At 31.7% G+C, this 16,975-nt stretch overlaps 1 long non-coding RNA gene across 1 annotated transcript in view; it reads right to left on the reverse strand.

Moving 5' to 3' along the window:
* Positions 1-877: 877 nt before the first annotated feature.
* Positions 878-16,975, reverse strand: part of LOC123529630 (uncharacterized) — a 56,329-nt gene continuing 40,231 nt past the window's right edge. Inside the window, exon 3 of the long non-coding RNA XR_008369515.1 lies at positions 878-1,280. This is a non-coding gene — a long non-coding RNA (uncharacterized LOC123529630). The remainder of the gene's footprint in view (positions 1,281-16,975) is intronic.

Below are 16,975 nucleotides of genomic sequence, written 5' to 3' on the forward strand. Positions count from 1 at the left end.
GAATGTCGTTCTGAAATCGAATGTCCAATGTCGTTCTGAAATCGAATGTCCAAAGTCGTTCTGGTATCGAATATCCAATGTCGTTCTGGATTCGAATGTCCAATGTCGTTCTGAACTCGAATGTCCAATGTCGTTCTGGTATCGAATGTCGAATGTCGTTCTGGTATCGAATGTCGAATGTCGTTCTGAAATCGAATGTTCAATGTCGATCTGGTATCAAATGTCCAATGTCGTTCTGAAATCGAATGTCCAATGTCGTTCTGAAATCGAATGTACAAAGTCGTTCTGGTATCGAATGTCCAATGTCGTTCTGGATTCGAATGTCTAATGTCGTTCTAAAATTGAATGTCCAATGTCGTCCTGGATTCGAATGTCCAATGTCATTCTGGATTCGAATGTCTAATGTCGTTCTAAAATTGAATGTCCAATGTCGTTCTGGATTCGAATGTCTAATGTCGATCTAAAATTGAATGTCCAATTTCGTTCTGGATTCGAATGTCTAATGTCGTTCTAAAATTGAATGTCCAATGTCGTTCTGGTATCGAATGTCCAATGTCGTTCAGAGACCGAATGTTCAATGTCGAAAGTTTAACTTATTGCCAACTTCACGCTTCAAATGTCCAATGTCGTTCTGAGATAGAATGTTCAATGTCGAATGTCGAACTTCTCGCCAACTTCACACACTTAAATCTTATTTGGATAACCTTGGCCAGCATATAAGTTTTCATATATCTTGCAGCTACAGTATAGTACATTCTTATAAAGGTCGATATAGTATTTGCTAAAGAATGGTGCACCATGAATTTCTCTACCAAAATTAATTTACATATTTTCTTAATATAATTCATATAGACTCTTGTGTTTACCATAAATGTTACGTAGATGCAAAAAACAGAGCAAAATGAAATTTTCCTTGGGGTCTTCAATGCTTCTTTTTTTAATGTGTCAACCAGTTTTTTTAATTGCTTTCTAATTACTAAAATTTGTGAAAGATCGTTTGGAAGCATAGAACGCATTCAAACAACATAATAGCAGACTTATTATGGAGTCTGTTCATGAGAGGTAATTAAATTAACAACACACCTCAATCCCTGTAGCACCGGCTTATGCGGAATTCTATAACAGTAAAAACTAATGTTATCTTTAATCCTAAGGATCAGAAAATATAACAAAACTTACTCAAAGTTCTTGTTCCTCTCAATAAGAAAGTCGCCCCGTCGCCAGAATGTCTTTTGGTTGACTCAAATTTGACACGTCTTGAACAAAGTCTTGTTGCCTCTCTTAAAATATATATTATTTAAAACCTGAAGTTTTGGAGAAGATGATTTATATATACTACATATATTTCTATTCAGGAAATAAAAGGAAAATGAAGGAGGTCGTTTTATCAAACTGAATACTGCTATGATGATCGCTATGTGACTAGATGTGAAGTCGCGAAAATATATCAAATCCTTTAATCAAGACTCTGTCCGTAAGGTTCTAATTAACATGCTTTGTTCGTGGTAAAAGTAAATGAAATAGAGAGATGCAAGTAAATTTATTAGTTTACAGTAATTTTCGATGTTATTCATCTTGTATACGAATTTTAAGGTCAGTTTAAAAAATCATAAAAATTGCGCACGCATTCCGTCAAAGTAAAACAAAATATGTCTTTTAGCTGGCCGTGTCAATGAAGTGTGAACCATTTCGTTACTTTAATAGTTAAGGATTTAAAGTTTTCGTCAAATATTCTACCTCTGTAACCTTTAAAGTTTTTCCTTACGGACACTTATAGTAAGATGTTATAGCCTTACACCTTTGAACGTAGAACAGAGCATGACCTGATTTTATTTGTTCTTTTATAGTTAAACTTTTCATAGTCTGAAACGATTCAAAGGAAATGAAATTAATTTTTAGTTGTGGAGGGGGCATTCATATAAGGGTTAGAGGCTTCTTAATTGACAAAAATGGTCAAGAAACATGTCTTTACATTTATTCCAATACATTTAGTCCGGTTTCTACAAATGAAAATTATATAAATCATACTGCATGTAGAATTTCCCATAAGCATAATAGTAGACCTTTCTAACTAAAACTGAAACATAAACTTAAACAGAAACTAATTTCGTAATTGCTTTGAAAATCGGAGACATTCTCAATTGTACTTGAACTAGGAATAACAAAGTAACAATTGCCACAAGAACTTGCGATTTTTATGCATTAGCTGTAGCATTCTTGTCGTCTCAATAAATTACCAGTATTTGAGACCTATTTGATGCTAGTCGACTAATATTTCTTAATGTTTTCTTAATCATATTCAACGGAGCACCTATATCATTGAACTATTCTATTTATCTTGCAACATTTTCGACTCTCTCTCTCTCTCTCTCTCTCTCTCTCTCTCTCTCTCCCTCTCGAGCCACTTTTTTCTGACATAAGAAAATTGAAATTGTAAGGATAGATTTCCCGGAGGCACTGAGCAAAGCAAACACAGTCACACTCATACATCGCAAAGTAGACCCGCCGAATATAAACTTTAGTGGAAAGATATAGCAGAATTTTTGCGCATTATTTTGCGCTGGTGTAACGTTGTCAACTCACCCCCATAGAATAATGACCCCCGGTCATTATTTTATATAGAATAATGACCCCTTTTCAATAAAATACTGACACCCCTTATAAAATAATGACCCCCACCGATTTTATCTATAAAATATTGACCTCCACCTAACTTATTACTAACATCATACCCTATAAACGACTGTACTCTCCCTATTCCTCTTGCTAAGGATCAAAACAATAAACAGACACGCAGAAGGTAAGAATCCGTCTTGAAATTAATTATTTTGCTTTACACTGTATGTGTATTTAAGTTTAACGATAAGTCTAACATAAATATGTGTATATGGTGATACAATAGATGAAACTGACAGGTAATATTTACAAAATGCTGCCAAAATGTTGACTGATCACACTCATTGCATGAAAATTCATTTGACCAAGTCACGAAACTGATGAATAACAGGTCAAATTGATTTGTAATCCAATAATCCATGATGTTTTCTGAAATAAGTATGTATACTCCATAGATATATTTTAATAAAATGTTTCATATCTGTTGCGTTTTTGAATGAAATTAATGTTTAACTAGTCGGTGAAAAAACATTCACTGTATGCCGACTTGCCAATTTCGATATTTAATCTGAACGCGTATTTGCGAGTGACACTGTATTCCATCTTGCGAGTACAGTAGGCGATTTATGCCCTTTAAAGGCGTAAATGAAATAAGAAATGCATACAAAATTGTCTCTTTTGATCAGTCGTCATGTATATAATGTCATTTAATGTCGAACCTCTCGTGCTATGCTTGTACTAATCCACTGGAGGCGTGGGTGGAGGGTCTGTGACTCGCTATCCTACTTTATTATATAATGAATTGAATCTTTCAGCATCGTTTACATGCAATATATTCAGTGTTAGTTTTCCAAACATATACTTATCATAAAATACAGAATTAGAATCTGAAAGTATACACAGGGTCCCTACTATGCCATGCAAGACATTAACCGTCGATTCCATATGGAAATCATCGTCGTGTTTACAACCTATCAAGATTTAACTGTTATTTCTCGTGTTTGAAATAATTTACATTTGATAGTGATAACGCTTTCACACGCCGGGAACCTGTCCTTGCGGATTTAGTCGTTTTCATTGCTTAGCCTGGCTCAATCCACTTCCGTTGTTCTAAAAATGGCGTGCGTTGTACCTCCTCTTTGTTTCAATGTCATCGGCAAATTCCGACATTTAAATCGAAAGCTGTGTGTTATTTGGTAAGTATAAATGAATGAGAAATCATTATCAAATCACGGCGGGTAGTCGTGGGTAGGCAATATTGCCATAATTATGGCCTCTGGAGAGTTAACAGGCTTTTCCTTTGATTTTATCTGGTGACCTAGTTTTTGAGCCCACTAGACCCAGATTTAAACGTTACTTATAGATTATCAAGATTAATTACGATACGGTCATAGATGTGACCTCTAGAGTGTCAACTAGCTTTTCCTGTGATTGACCTGGTGACCTAGATTTTGACCCATCTGACACAGATTTGAACTCGACCTAAATATCATCAAAAGTAACATTCTGAAAAAAGTTTCATTAATAAATGGTCACAAATGTGGCCTCTCGAGCGTTAACTAGCTTTTCCTTTCATTGACATGGTGACCTAGTTTTTGAACCAAGATGACCCAATATGGAACTCGTCCAAGATTTTATTGAGGGTAATATTCTGACCAAGTTTCATTAAGATTGGGCCACATTGTGATCTCTAGACTGTTAACAACCCTTTCCTTTGTTTTGACCTGGTGACCTAGTTTTAAAGCCCATATTACCCAACATCGAACTCGTCCAAGATTCTATTGAGGGTAACATTCTGACCAAGTTTCATTAAGATTGGACCAAACGTGTGACCTCTACAGTGTTAACAGTCAAATTGTTGACGATGGACGACGACGACGGACGACAGACACAGGGTGATCACAAAAACTTATCTTGAGCACTCAGATGAGCTAATAAACCCTCATTTTTTCCTCCAATGGCACTTCTGCTTGTAAAATGGGGACTTATTTCTTTCGCAGAATGTATTCTCAGTAAAATAAGACAAGTTGCACGAAGTAATTGCACGACCAAATTTGTAAGGACACATGTACAAACAGACCGAACAGACAGACCGCATGGTGACTGCTATATACCACCTCCTTCAAACTTTGTTTGCGGGTTATAATTATGAAGAAATACTACAGGAGCATAGGAAACGCCGATTTTTTATAAATAAGTCACTCGCAAACAGGCATACAGTCTTTTTACGAAACTCGCAAGCACTTGTACAGTAATTAAGCAAGCATGCATACAGTCAGGAAATAACACCAAATCTTCTTTCATTGACGGTTATAGACAAATTGGATAATTTATCAATGATTTTATTTTATTTTACCAAAATATTATTGTCTTTTTATCCATGAAACATTGGAATTTACATGTAGGTCTTTCTTCAGGCAAGAAGATATGTACTTTTGACGCCGACAATTTACAATTTCTGGACAAAATCAGTGATCAATCGAGTTTTTTGCTATAATTCTACCTGTAATCAGACTAACACATTATATACAGAAATAAATCGTGTTCAGCTTCCAATAACATATAAATATAATACCTTCAAAGCAAATCAGTCACTTTAAAATGCTGTTTTTCAACTTTTAGCTGTCAGTTTATTGTTTTGATCACTCGCAAGAGGAAGAGGGGGAGTGCAGTCGTTTATAGGGTGTGAACATACTCTATATCAGTTCAAGTCACTGTCCTGTTTCTATTGCTTATATTTGTTGTTGTTGTTTCTGCTGATTTTTCTAATATGCATGCCACTTTTATGCTACGTAAACATTGTAAGTAACCTTCCTTATATGTACATATAAATATCTTTACTAATAATTGATACTTGTCTGATTAATACTTATTATGTGAATATCGAAATAATTGCAAACTCATTTTGAACGTATGTATTTATGTATAGTTAGACGTTGTCACACTATAAGTAGTGAGTACTATGATGGAGAGGAAACAGTCTGACCTCATTTTGACCCTAACCCTTGACCCAAACTGACCAATGCTGACCAATTTAAAAAAACCTTTGGTTTGACCAATTCAAAAACCCACAGGTTTTAACAAACTACTGTGAAAACCTCTGGTCTGATGGACGTGAGTCCCTGGGAGCTGGAAGCTCACACAAAGTTAAAAAAACACAGGTTTTGAACCCAGTGAAAAAAATAAAAAGTTTTAAATACATATAATATAAATGAGTTTACAGAATAAAATATATTGTTTGAAAGAAAGAAAATTTACTGATAATATAAATCCTCATTATGTTACAGCAAAAAACGGGAGAAAAATGATAATGGCTACCTGTTCATCTTGTGGAAGAATGAAATCAAAGTTTGTTAAAAGTACAGGAGGTAATTTAGATATTCATAAAGCAATGTTACCTTTATTACCTAAGAAAGGTTTAACACTCCCAGGATATAACTATTGTGGACCAGGAAATCCTTTAGATAATGGACCTCCTGTTAATGAACTGGACGCAGTATGCATGGACCATGACTTTTGCTATGACAGTGGTGTAAGAAAAGGTATATGTGACAAGCAGATGCTTTCCAACTTAAATAACACTCAGTCAAAAACATTTGGAGAAAAGATTGCAAAACATTTAGTTGTAAAACCAGCAATTAAAACGAAATACAAACTTGGACTTGGACGTAGGTCCCTGGGAGCTGGAAGCCCACTCGGTAAAAAGTCAAAAAACGGGAAAAGGGGGTAGAGTATTTACTTGGACGTAAGTTCTTGGGAGCTAAAAGTCCACTAAAAAAGACCCCCGAAATAACATGGAGTGATGAATTAGCAGAAGAATTACATAAAGCAATTAAACGAAAATTTATGAAACGAAAAGTGATAGTTAGTGATATTGATGATACTTGGTCTGCTGATTTAGTTGATATGCAAGCTTTTTCAAAATATAATAAAGGTGTGAAGTACTTGTTAACCGTTATTGACGTGTTTAGCAAATATGCTTGGGTTATTCCATTAAAGAATAAAACTGGAGAATCTGTTACTGAAGCATTTGAAAAAATAGTTTTAGAAGGTAGAACACCAACAAATTTATGGGTAGATGAAGGAAAAGAATTTTATAATAAAAAGTTTGAATCATTTTTGAATAAAAATAAGATTAAAATGTATCATACATTTAACGAATGAAAAACTGTAGTAATCGAAAGATTTAATAGGACACTTAAACGGATAATGTGGAAATATTTTACAGCAAATAATACTTACACTTATTTAGATAATTTGCAGGAAATGCTTGATAAATATAACAAAACAAAACATTCTAGTATAAAAATGACACCAACTGAAGCCAGTAAAAACTGTTTACTTTAATTTATATGGTAATTTAAAGATACCAAAGAGTAAACCAAAGTTTAAAATTGGTGATCGAGTTCGCTTAAGCAAACTTAAACGACATTTTAAAGATATACACCAAACTGGACAGAGGAAATATTTATAATTTATGGAATTAATAACACAAATCCCAGAACATACACTATTAAAGATTTAAATAATGAAATAATTCAGGGTTCATTTTATGAGCAAGAACTTTTACCTACTAAACAAGAGGTTTATAGAATAGAAAAAGTTATTAGACGAGACTGTAAGAAAAAACAAGCTTTAGTAAAATGGAAAGGTTATAGTGAAAAATTTAATAGTTGGGTTCCATTTAGTGAATTGGAAGAAATTTAATATTTAAATTAAATTTAAAAAATATATTATATAAATGAGTAAAAAAATCTAATTTCTAATGGAATAGAAATAGAAACAATAGATCAATTAATAGATCACTTGACTAAACTTGCTGCTGCTTACAGAAAAAGTTACAAGTTTTGTGGAAGAGTACATACAGGATTACAAATTACAGCAGGTATCTTTGGTTGCTCGACTGCATTAGTACTTGTTCCTGCTATTCCTATATTTGTGGCATTTGCTGGCGCTGTTCCATCAGTAATTACTATATTTATTTAAAGTCTAAAAGTTGAAGACAAAAAAGCTATTTTAAAATTACATCATAAAAAGATAAAACAACTAATAACAAAAGCACGAATTGGAAAATTAGATAAAGAATATGATAAAGAAGTTATTCAGGATATTTTTAAAATACTGTTAGAAATCAGAAAGAAAAAACTATTCAACGCCTCTTGAAATGTATATGAAGGAATTTAAACTTAACGGATATAAAAATAAAAAAGAAGAAGAGTTGTATTAAATTTAGATTGCTGAATTTATTTTTTACGTGCATTTTATAAAGATTTTTTTCTATAAGTATATTATATAAATGGTTAATAGAAAGGTAGATAAAATGATTATGCCAAAATTATCTAGCACTTTAGGAGAAATAACAAATGAAGATAGAAATTCATATAAAAAAGTACTAAAAAGAAGAAACGTTATTAAATTAAAACTTGATCAAATAGTTAGCGATGATTATAAAAGACATGTGATTGATAAATTACAAAATATTATAGATCCTTATCTTTTAAAAAAGAATATAAATTTATTTGAATGGGATTGTGGTTGTTTATTAACAGAAAAGCAAAATAATGAAATGTTATGTGATTGCCCCAGACCAAATAATCATCGAAACAATCCTAAAAGAGTTATTGCAACCGATTGTGACACTAATGAAGAAAACATATATAGAAGCACTTACGCAGCATCTAAAGACCTTGATATTAATTCTGGGTTAATAAAAATGTGCTGTGAAGGGAAGAATCGAGTAAAAAGTGGAATATCAAAAACTAATGGAAAAAGATATAAATTTAAATATTTTATTTCTTCTTAAACTTTATTTTTTAATTTTCTGCTTAAAGAGGTTTTTCTACATATAATAAATAGATGGCTGTAAGAGAAATTGAGAGGTCTTTAAATCAATATATTAAGAAATTTGAAATTAAAATTACATATAGACAAGATCCAAAAAATCAGTTATATTTAAATATAGAAGACTCATTTGATATTCTTAAATCTGAACTTAAAACTTTAAAAGGTATAAAAATAAAATGTTGTTTTAAAAATAACTTTTGTGAAAATTAGTAAAACAGATACAGCTTTTTTCAGTCAAAGGCTTTAATTATTATGAGAGAATCTCAAATAAAAAACACTTTACGTCAAGCTTTTGATAAAATAATAAATAGGATTGGTAATTGGATTTCAGAAGGAAGCGGCTGGAGAATAGAGTCAGTTGATGCTCATTATATAAATAGATATAAATATAATCCATTAACTGCTTCAAGTTATTTAGAATTACCAAAACCATTACAGAATTCAATGAAAGGGTTAATAAATATAAAGAATGAGCATGATAATGAATGTTTTAGATGGTGTCATTTGGCTTACAAATTTTATGTTAAAGAAAACCCTCATAGAGTTTCAAAATATAAAAAGCATAAAGAGGAACTGAATTATAAAGGAATCAAATTTCCTGTTACAATAAATCAAATACCTAAAATAAAAACTCAGAATGATATTTCATTTAATATATTTGGTTATGAAGATAATAATGTATATCCATTGTACATTTCAAAATATCAATATAAAGAACACTGTGACATGTTGTTAATCAGTAATAACAAAAAAAAACACACATTATGTTTGGATAAAAGACTTTAATAGATTAATGTTTAACAAAACAAAACATGCAAATAAAAAGCATTTCTGCAAATCATGTTTACAAAATTTTTCTCAAGAAAGAATATTGAATGAACATTTCCAAATTGTTTAGTTTATTCCAAATGGTGTTCAAGCTGTAAAAATGCCAAAAGAGGGAAGCAAAATACATTTTAAAAATTATCATAAAGGCTTAGCCGTACCTTTTGTAATTTATGCTGATTTTAAATCAATAACTGAAAAATTATCAACTGCTTTGCCGTCACCTGAATCTTCATTTACGGAACCATATCAAAAACATACAGATTGTGGTTACGGTTATAAAGTGTTTTGTTGTTATGACGATAAATATACTAAACCAACACAAGTTTACAGAGGTCCTGATGCAGTTTATAAGTTTATTGAGAAAATGCTTGAGGAAGAAGAGTATTGTAAGACAATATTTAATGAAAACTTTAACAAAGATTTGAAAATGTCTAAAAAAATGAAGCTTTATTTCAAAAACAAACCTCTTTTCATATTTGTCGAAAAGAATATAAGGAAAATGAAAATCCAGTCCGAGATGAAAAACAAAGTTTTTCGAAAGGACCAAAGGTCCGAGATCACTGTCATATAACAAGGAAATTTAGAGGAAGTGCTCATTCAGAATGTGATATTAATTTTAGACTAACACATACAATTCCTGTTATTTTTCATAATTTAAGAGGTTATGATGGTCATTTTATTATGCAACAAATAGGAAAATTTAAAAAAGAAATAGATGTTATTCCTAATAATATGGAAAGATATATGGCATTTATGGTAAGTGATTTGATTTTTATAGATAGTTTTCAATTCAACCATTGGATAACTTAGTAAAAAATATTCCAGAATTTAAGTACACATCTCAAGAATTTAGTAAAGGTAAACTTGAATTATTAAAAACAAAAGGTATTTATCCATATGATTACACGGATTCATTTGAAAAAATTCAAAGAAACAGAATTACCTCCTAAAGAGTTTTATTCAATTTTAAACGAAACGCATATATCAGACAATGAATATGAACATGTTAAAAATGTTTGGAATAAATTTAAAATTAAAACAATGGGAGAATATCATGATCTATCATGATACTTTTAGCTGATGTTTTTGAAAATTTTAGAAAACTGTGTTTGGAATATTATAAACTTGACCCTTGCCATTACTTTAGTAGTCCTGGTTAAGCTTGGGATGCAATGTTAAAAATGACTGGAATAAATCTGGATTTAATAACTGATATTGATATGTATTTTTTTATTGAAAAGGGAATGAGAGGAGGAATAAGTTATATAGCTAATCGTTACAGTAAAGCAAACAATAAATATATGAAAGATTATGATCCTGAATTAGAAACTAAATACATTATGTACCTCGACGCCAATAACCTCTACGGTTGGTCCATGTGCCGACCTTTGCCCTCTGGAAATTTTAAATGGGTTACTTTAAAACAATATAAAAACTTAATTGCAAAAGGTAAAACTAACTTTATAATTGAATGTGATCTTGAATATCCAAAAGAACTGCATGATCTTCACAATGATTATCCTTTAGCTCCTGAAAAGATACTCATCCAAGATCAATGGCTTTCAAATTATAGTAAAAATATTAAGAAAGAATTTGAAATAAGAAAAAGTAATGTAAAAAATTAGTTCCAACTTTAATGAAAAAACAAAACTATGTTGTCCATTTTAAAAATCTTGAACTTTATACAAAATTAGAATTAAAAATAACAAAAATACATAGAATATTAACTTTTGACGAAAGTCCTTGGTTAAAAGGATATATTGATTTTAATACTAAAAAAGATCTAAAGCAAAGAATTCTCCCGAAATAGGCTTTTTTAAACTCATGAACAACTCTGTATTCGGTAAGACGATGGAGAATTTACGCAAAAGAATCAATATTAAATTAACACATGATGAAAATCATTTATTGAAGTATATAGCAAAACCTTCATTTGTTAGTTCAACAATGTTTAATAAGAATTTGTTTGGTATTCATAGAATAAAAGGAAGTTTATTATTAAACAGACCTTGTTATGTTGGAATGTGTGTTCCTGATTTATCTAAATATTTAATGTATGATTTTCATTATAATTACATTAAGGAAAAGTATAAAGGTTCAGCAAAGCTTTTATTCACTGACACTGATTCATTATGTTATGAAATAAATACTGAAGATGCATATGAGGATTTTTATGAAGATTCAGAACTGTTTGATAATAGTGATTATGATAGTAATTCAGAGTTTTATTTTGATTACAACAAAATAGTAATTGGAAAATTCAAAGATGAAGCTGCCAGAATTCCCATTGTTGAATTTGTTGGATTAAGAAGTAAAATGTATTCGTATTTATTAAAGAATGAAGTTAACATTAAACAAACATGTTGTAAAGAAAACAATAGTTCATGAAAATTACAAAGATACCTTATTTAAGGTAGTTCTGCACGTTTGGATCGAACTTTTTTCTACAATGTAGAATTTGATTAAACTCTGATTTTTCGAAACTTCAGAATATACATAGAAAATTCAGCAAATAAAAATGATAGGGTCGTGTGCTTGATTTTTTGCTAAACCGATTTGAAAAATTTGGACATCATGCGATATTTCACAATGAAAGTCTATGGGAAAATCATAACTTTCATAACATTTTCGCGAATATAATTTTTTCCACAATGTAGATTTTGATGAAACTTCTCACATTTGTAAATAAACACATAGTCTATAATTTGGTGAAATAAAATGTATATGTCCGTGTGCTTATTTTTGAGATATTTGACCATGATTAAAGTGAACCGGACATTTCACGCTAATTTTAAGACATGATTTTGAAATATTTAACGTGTCATATGTTTTCACATCATATTTTTACTTTAGAAATAAAGTAACATTGCCATTTAAATAACTTAACTCACATGTTGTCATTAATTCATAAAACGATTTTCATTTCCGTACGCCGAATCTAGGCTTTATTCTACGTTTTCCGGATAAATGACGTTACGCCATCACTTCCGGTTTATCAAACGTACAGAACTACCTTAATTCAACTCAAAGTAACCATACCTTTAAAGTTATTCGTTCTGATAAGCACAATCTTTCTAGTTATGTTATTAATAAAACGTCTTTATCATGTTATGATGATAAAAGATATATTCTTGATAATGGTATTAATACATTAGCTTATGGTTACAGAACCATAAATTGTTAATTGAATATTCTTAACGTTTAAACCATCTATATAAATTATATCATTCATTTTAAATTGATTAGCATAATTAATAGAAATAGATTCATTTTTTCTGTTATTTTTTGCTTTATAAATATGAAGAATTTTATTTTCTTTGTTGTTTTTAATTCCAATTTAACATCTCCTTTATCTTATTTAATTGAACCTATAAGAATAATTAAAATGCAATTTTGTTTGATTGTTACATTATTACCATTTTGAACTAAACCAGGACTAGCATTACCAACTTTCCATTGAAATAATCCAGCAACATCTTCTGTTGCAGATGTTAAAAACAAAGGAGGTTTTCTTACTATTTGTCTTTCTATTTTATTTACTTTTTCATTTATATTATTGAATATTCCCATTATATAAAAAGCAATGAAATAAATCAATTAACTAGATAAAATCTAACATAACTTCCTGGTTCTATAGTAAATTTAGCATGAAATCCAGGTGGTAACGGTGTGTCTGAATCTGGCAAAATGGTAAACCGCATTCCTTTGCTTAAATTAATTTCAATCTTTTCTTTTTAAAAACAAATGTTGTATTTTTAGCCTCAGATAATATATGCTCTTGCCCGTTTGTGTGGCCACCTCGCCATCTAAAAATAAAACGCTCTATTTTTTAACAGAGTGATAAGAGTGTTCAATGATAATGTTCATTTCAATTATCTAATCCCCACCTTGTTGTATTTCAAGTATACCCCCATCACTTTTAATAAAACTTTTATAATCTGTAATCTTATTAACTCGTATTCCAAGTAATGCAAAAAAAATCTTAGGTTTTTAATGCCTGTTGTAACTGTTTATCTTCAATAAGATATAATCTTGTATCAAGAATCGTTACATGTAGTTGTCTGTTATTGTAATGTTCAAAAAGAAATAATTCACGTCTTACTTTTTCTAGTTCTTCTTCTATTGCTTTATATTTATTTTCATGTTAAAGAATTACTTCAGCCAAATCATCAACTAGTTTTGTTGTAGCAACTTCAGAAGCAGACAAATTGTCAACAATATTTTTTGTTCTAGCTAATCGTGTTTCTTGTTTTAAAAAGCATTTTTTACTTTTGTAATTTCTTCTGCATTAGTGGTAATTGCTTCAGCATTAGAGGTAATTAATTCTCCTTGTTTAACTGACTTTTCAACTACAAAGTCCAGATCATTTTTATTTTTTTCAACTTTAGCATTAAATTCGTTAACATCTTTTTGTAATATTTCTGTAATTGTAATTAATTCTGCGTACTTTATATTGTGCCGTGTGTCGACAGTACTTATCCAGTTTTGAAGTTGCTTCTTCAAATTTTCTAAGTTAGAATTTAAGTTAGAATTAAACTCTTTTTTAAGGTTATCCAATGCTGTGTCATGATCATCACCTCTTTGTGAAGCTGCCTTTTCAAGTTTAGATTAATACTCTGTAAATTTATTTGAAAATGTGTTTAACAAATCTTGATACTTTTTTGTAAAGTCAGTATTTAGTTTATTTATTTCTGTTCTGACTTCTAACTGATACATATTTTGTAACTTTTTCTCGGCTTCAACAATCTTGTCTTTTAGTTCTTCATGTTTAATCATACTATCTTTTAATTCCTGAACTTGATTGTATAAGTTTTCAAAATTGGTTCTGAAAACTGCTTTTATCTGACTATCTGTCAAATCCGATTTCTCTTCAAGTTCTTTAATAGAATCAACCATAGCTTTCATTTCTTCTTCAAGTTTACCTTATAATTGAACTATTAATAATGAATTGTTTTTAAAGTCTTTTTCTAATTCTTCAATATTCTTTACTTCTTCTTCTAGTGTCTGTTTAATACTTTTGGTGTCTTCAAGATTAAAGTCTTCTATTACACTTTGATTTTTAGCCCACCATCATCAGATGGTGGGCTATTCAAATCACTCTGCGTCCGTGGTCCGGCGTCCTTCCGTCCGTCCATCCGTCCGTCCGTCCTTCCGTTAACAATTTCTCGTTATCGCATCTCCTCAGAAACTACCAGGGGGATTTTGACCAAACTTTGTCAGAATGATGTATTGGTACCCTAGTTGTGTCCCCCTGAAAATCAGACTGGTTCAACAAATTTTTAATAAGTTATGGCCCTTTGTTTATTTCTATAATTTACATAGATTTATATAGGGAAAAACTTTGAAAATCTTCTTGCCCGAAACCACAGAGCCTAGGGCTTTGATATTTGGTATGAAGCATCATCTAGTGGTCCTCTACCAAGATGATTGAAATTATTTCACTGGGGTCTAATATGGCCCTGCCCCGGGGGTCACATGGTTTATATAGACTTATATAGGGAAAACTTTGAAAAACCTCTTGTCCAAAACCACAGGGCCTAGGGCTTTGATATTTTGTATGTGACATCATCTAGTGGTCTTCTACTAAGATTGTTCAAATTATTCCCCTAGGGTCAAATATGGCCCCGTCCCGGTGGTCACATGGTTTACATAGACTTATATAGGGAAAAACTTTGAAAATCTTCTTGTCCAAACCACAAAGCCTAGGGCTTTGATATTGTAATGTAGCATTGCCTTGTGGTTCTCTACCAAGTTTGTTAAAATTATCCCCCTAGGGTCAAATATGGCCCCGCCCTGGGGTCACATGGTTCATATAGACTTATATAGGGAAAAGCTTTTAAAAACTTCTTGTCAATAACCTACAACATTCAAATTTGGACCACATGTATGGTTTTGAGTGGCAAGATGAACCTTGACATGAGTTGACCTTGATTTTGACCTAGTGACCTACTTTCACATTTCTGTAGCTACAACCTTCAGATTTGGACCACATGCATAGTTTTGTGCACTGAAATAAACTTTGACCTTGACATTGACCTAGTGACCTACTTTCACATTTTTGAAGGTACAGGCTTCAAATTTGGACCACAGGCATAATTTCGTGTTCCGAAATGAAATTTGACCTTGATTTTGACCCAGTGACCTACTTTCACATTTCTCAAGCTACAGCCTTCAAATTTTGACCACATGCATGGTTTTATGTACCAAAACAAACTTAAACCTTTACATTGACCTGGTGACCTACTTTCACATTTTTGAATGTACAGGCTTCAAATTTGGACCACATGCATAGTTCTGTATTCCAAAATAAAATTTGACCTTGATTTTGACCTAGTGACCTACTTTCACATTTCTCAAGCTACAGCCTTCAAATTTGGACCACTTGCGTAGTTTTGTGTACCGAAAAGAACTTTGACCTTAATTTTGACCTAGTGACCTACTTTCACATTTCTGTAGCTACAGGCTTCAAATTTAGACCACATGCATGGTTTTGTGTACCGAAACAAACTTTGACCTTTACATTGACCTAGTGACCTACTTTCACATTTTTCAAGCTACAGCCTTCAAATTTGGACCACTTGCGTAGTTTTGTGTACCGAAATGAACTTTGACCTTAAGATTGACCTAGTGACCTACTTTCACATTTCTGTAGCTACAGGCTTCAAATTTAGACCACATGAATAGGATTGTGTACCGAAACAAACTTTGACCTTGACACTGACCTAGTGACCTACTTTCACATTTTTGAAGGTACAGGCTTCAATTTTGGACTACATGCATACATTTGTTTCTGAAGTGAAATTTGACCTTGATTTTGACTTAGTGACCTACTTTCACATTTCTCAAGCTACAGCCTTCAAATTTGGACCACTTGCATAGTTTTGTGTACCGAATTAAACTTTGACCTTAAGATTGATCTAGTGACCTACTTTCACATTTCTCAAGCTACAGCTTTCGAATTTGGACCACATGCACAGTGTTGTGTACGGAAATGAAATTTGACCTTGAGCTAGTCAGTAAGTCTTGAAATTTGGAACACTCAAAAATGGCACATTGGTGGGCGCCAAGATCACTCTGTGATCTCTTGTTTTTAAACACAAACCGTCTTGAAACTGCATCACTGGGTTTATCTGGATTTTCTAGGTTGATTATTCCATTACCTCCCATATCTAATGGTATGTTTATTGTGTTATCAAGTTCCTTATTTTTATGAAGATATGAGTCCATGTCCTTTTTAAGCTTTTTGAATTGTTTTCTAGTGGCATAATCACTTAAATCAATATCAAATTTAACTTTACTTATACTGTCGGGTTCACTTATTTGTTTTACATCATTAAAAACTCCCATTATATAATTATGTCTCCCAACACACAGTGGTGTGGGAGACATATTGATTTACTCCAGTCTGTGTGTGTGTGTGTCTGTGTGTCTGTCACAAAGCTTGTCCGCACTCTAAGTCGAACATTTCTCATCAGATTTTCACCAAACTTAAACAAAATGAGTTTAACCATAAGACCTCGGCCAAGTTCGATAACTAGCCAAATCGGTGCATGCGTCTTGGAGTATGGCCCTTGAATTACCAAAAATCGGCCTTTTTACTCTTGTCCGCACTCTAATTCATTTCTCATCCAATCTTCACCAAACTTCAACAAAATGTGTTTGACCATGAGACCTCGGCTAAGTTCGA

This window comes from Mercenaria mercenaria, unplaced genomic scaffold (assembly GCF_021730395.1).
Source record: "Mercenaria mercenaria strain notata unplaced genomic scaffold, MADL_Memer_1 contig_4703, whole genome shotgun sequence".
Lineage (NCBI taxonomy): Eukaryota > Metazoa > Mollusca > Bivalvia > Venerida > Veneridae > Mercenaria > Mercenaria mercenaria.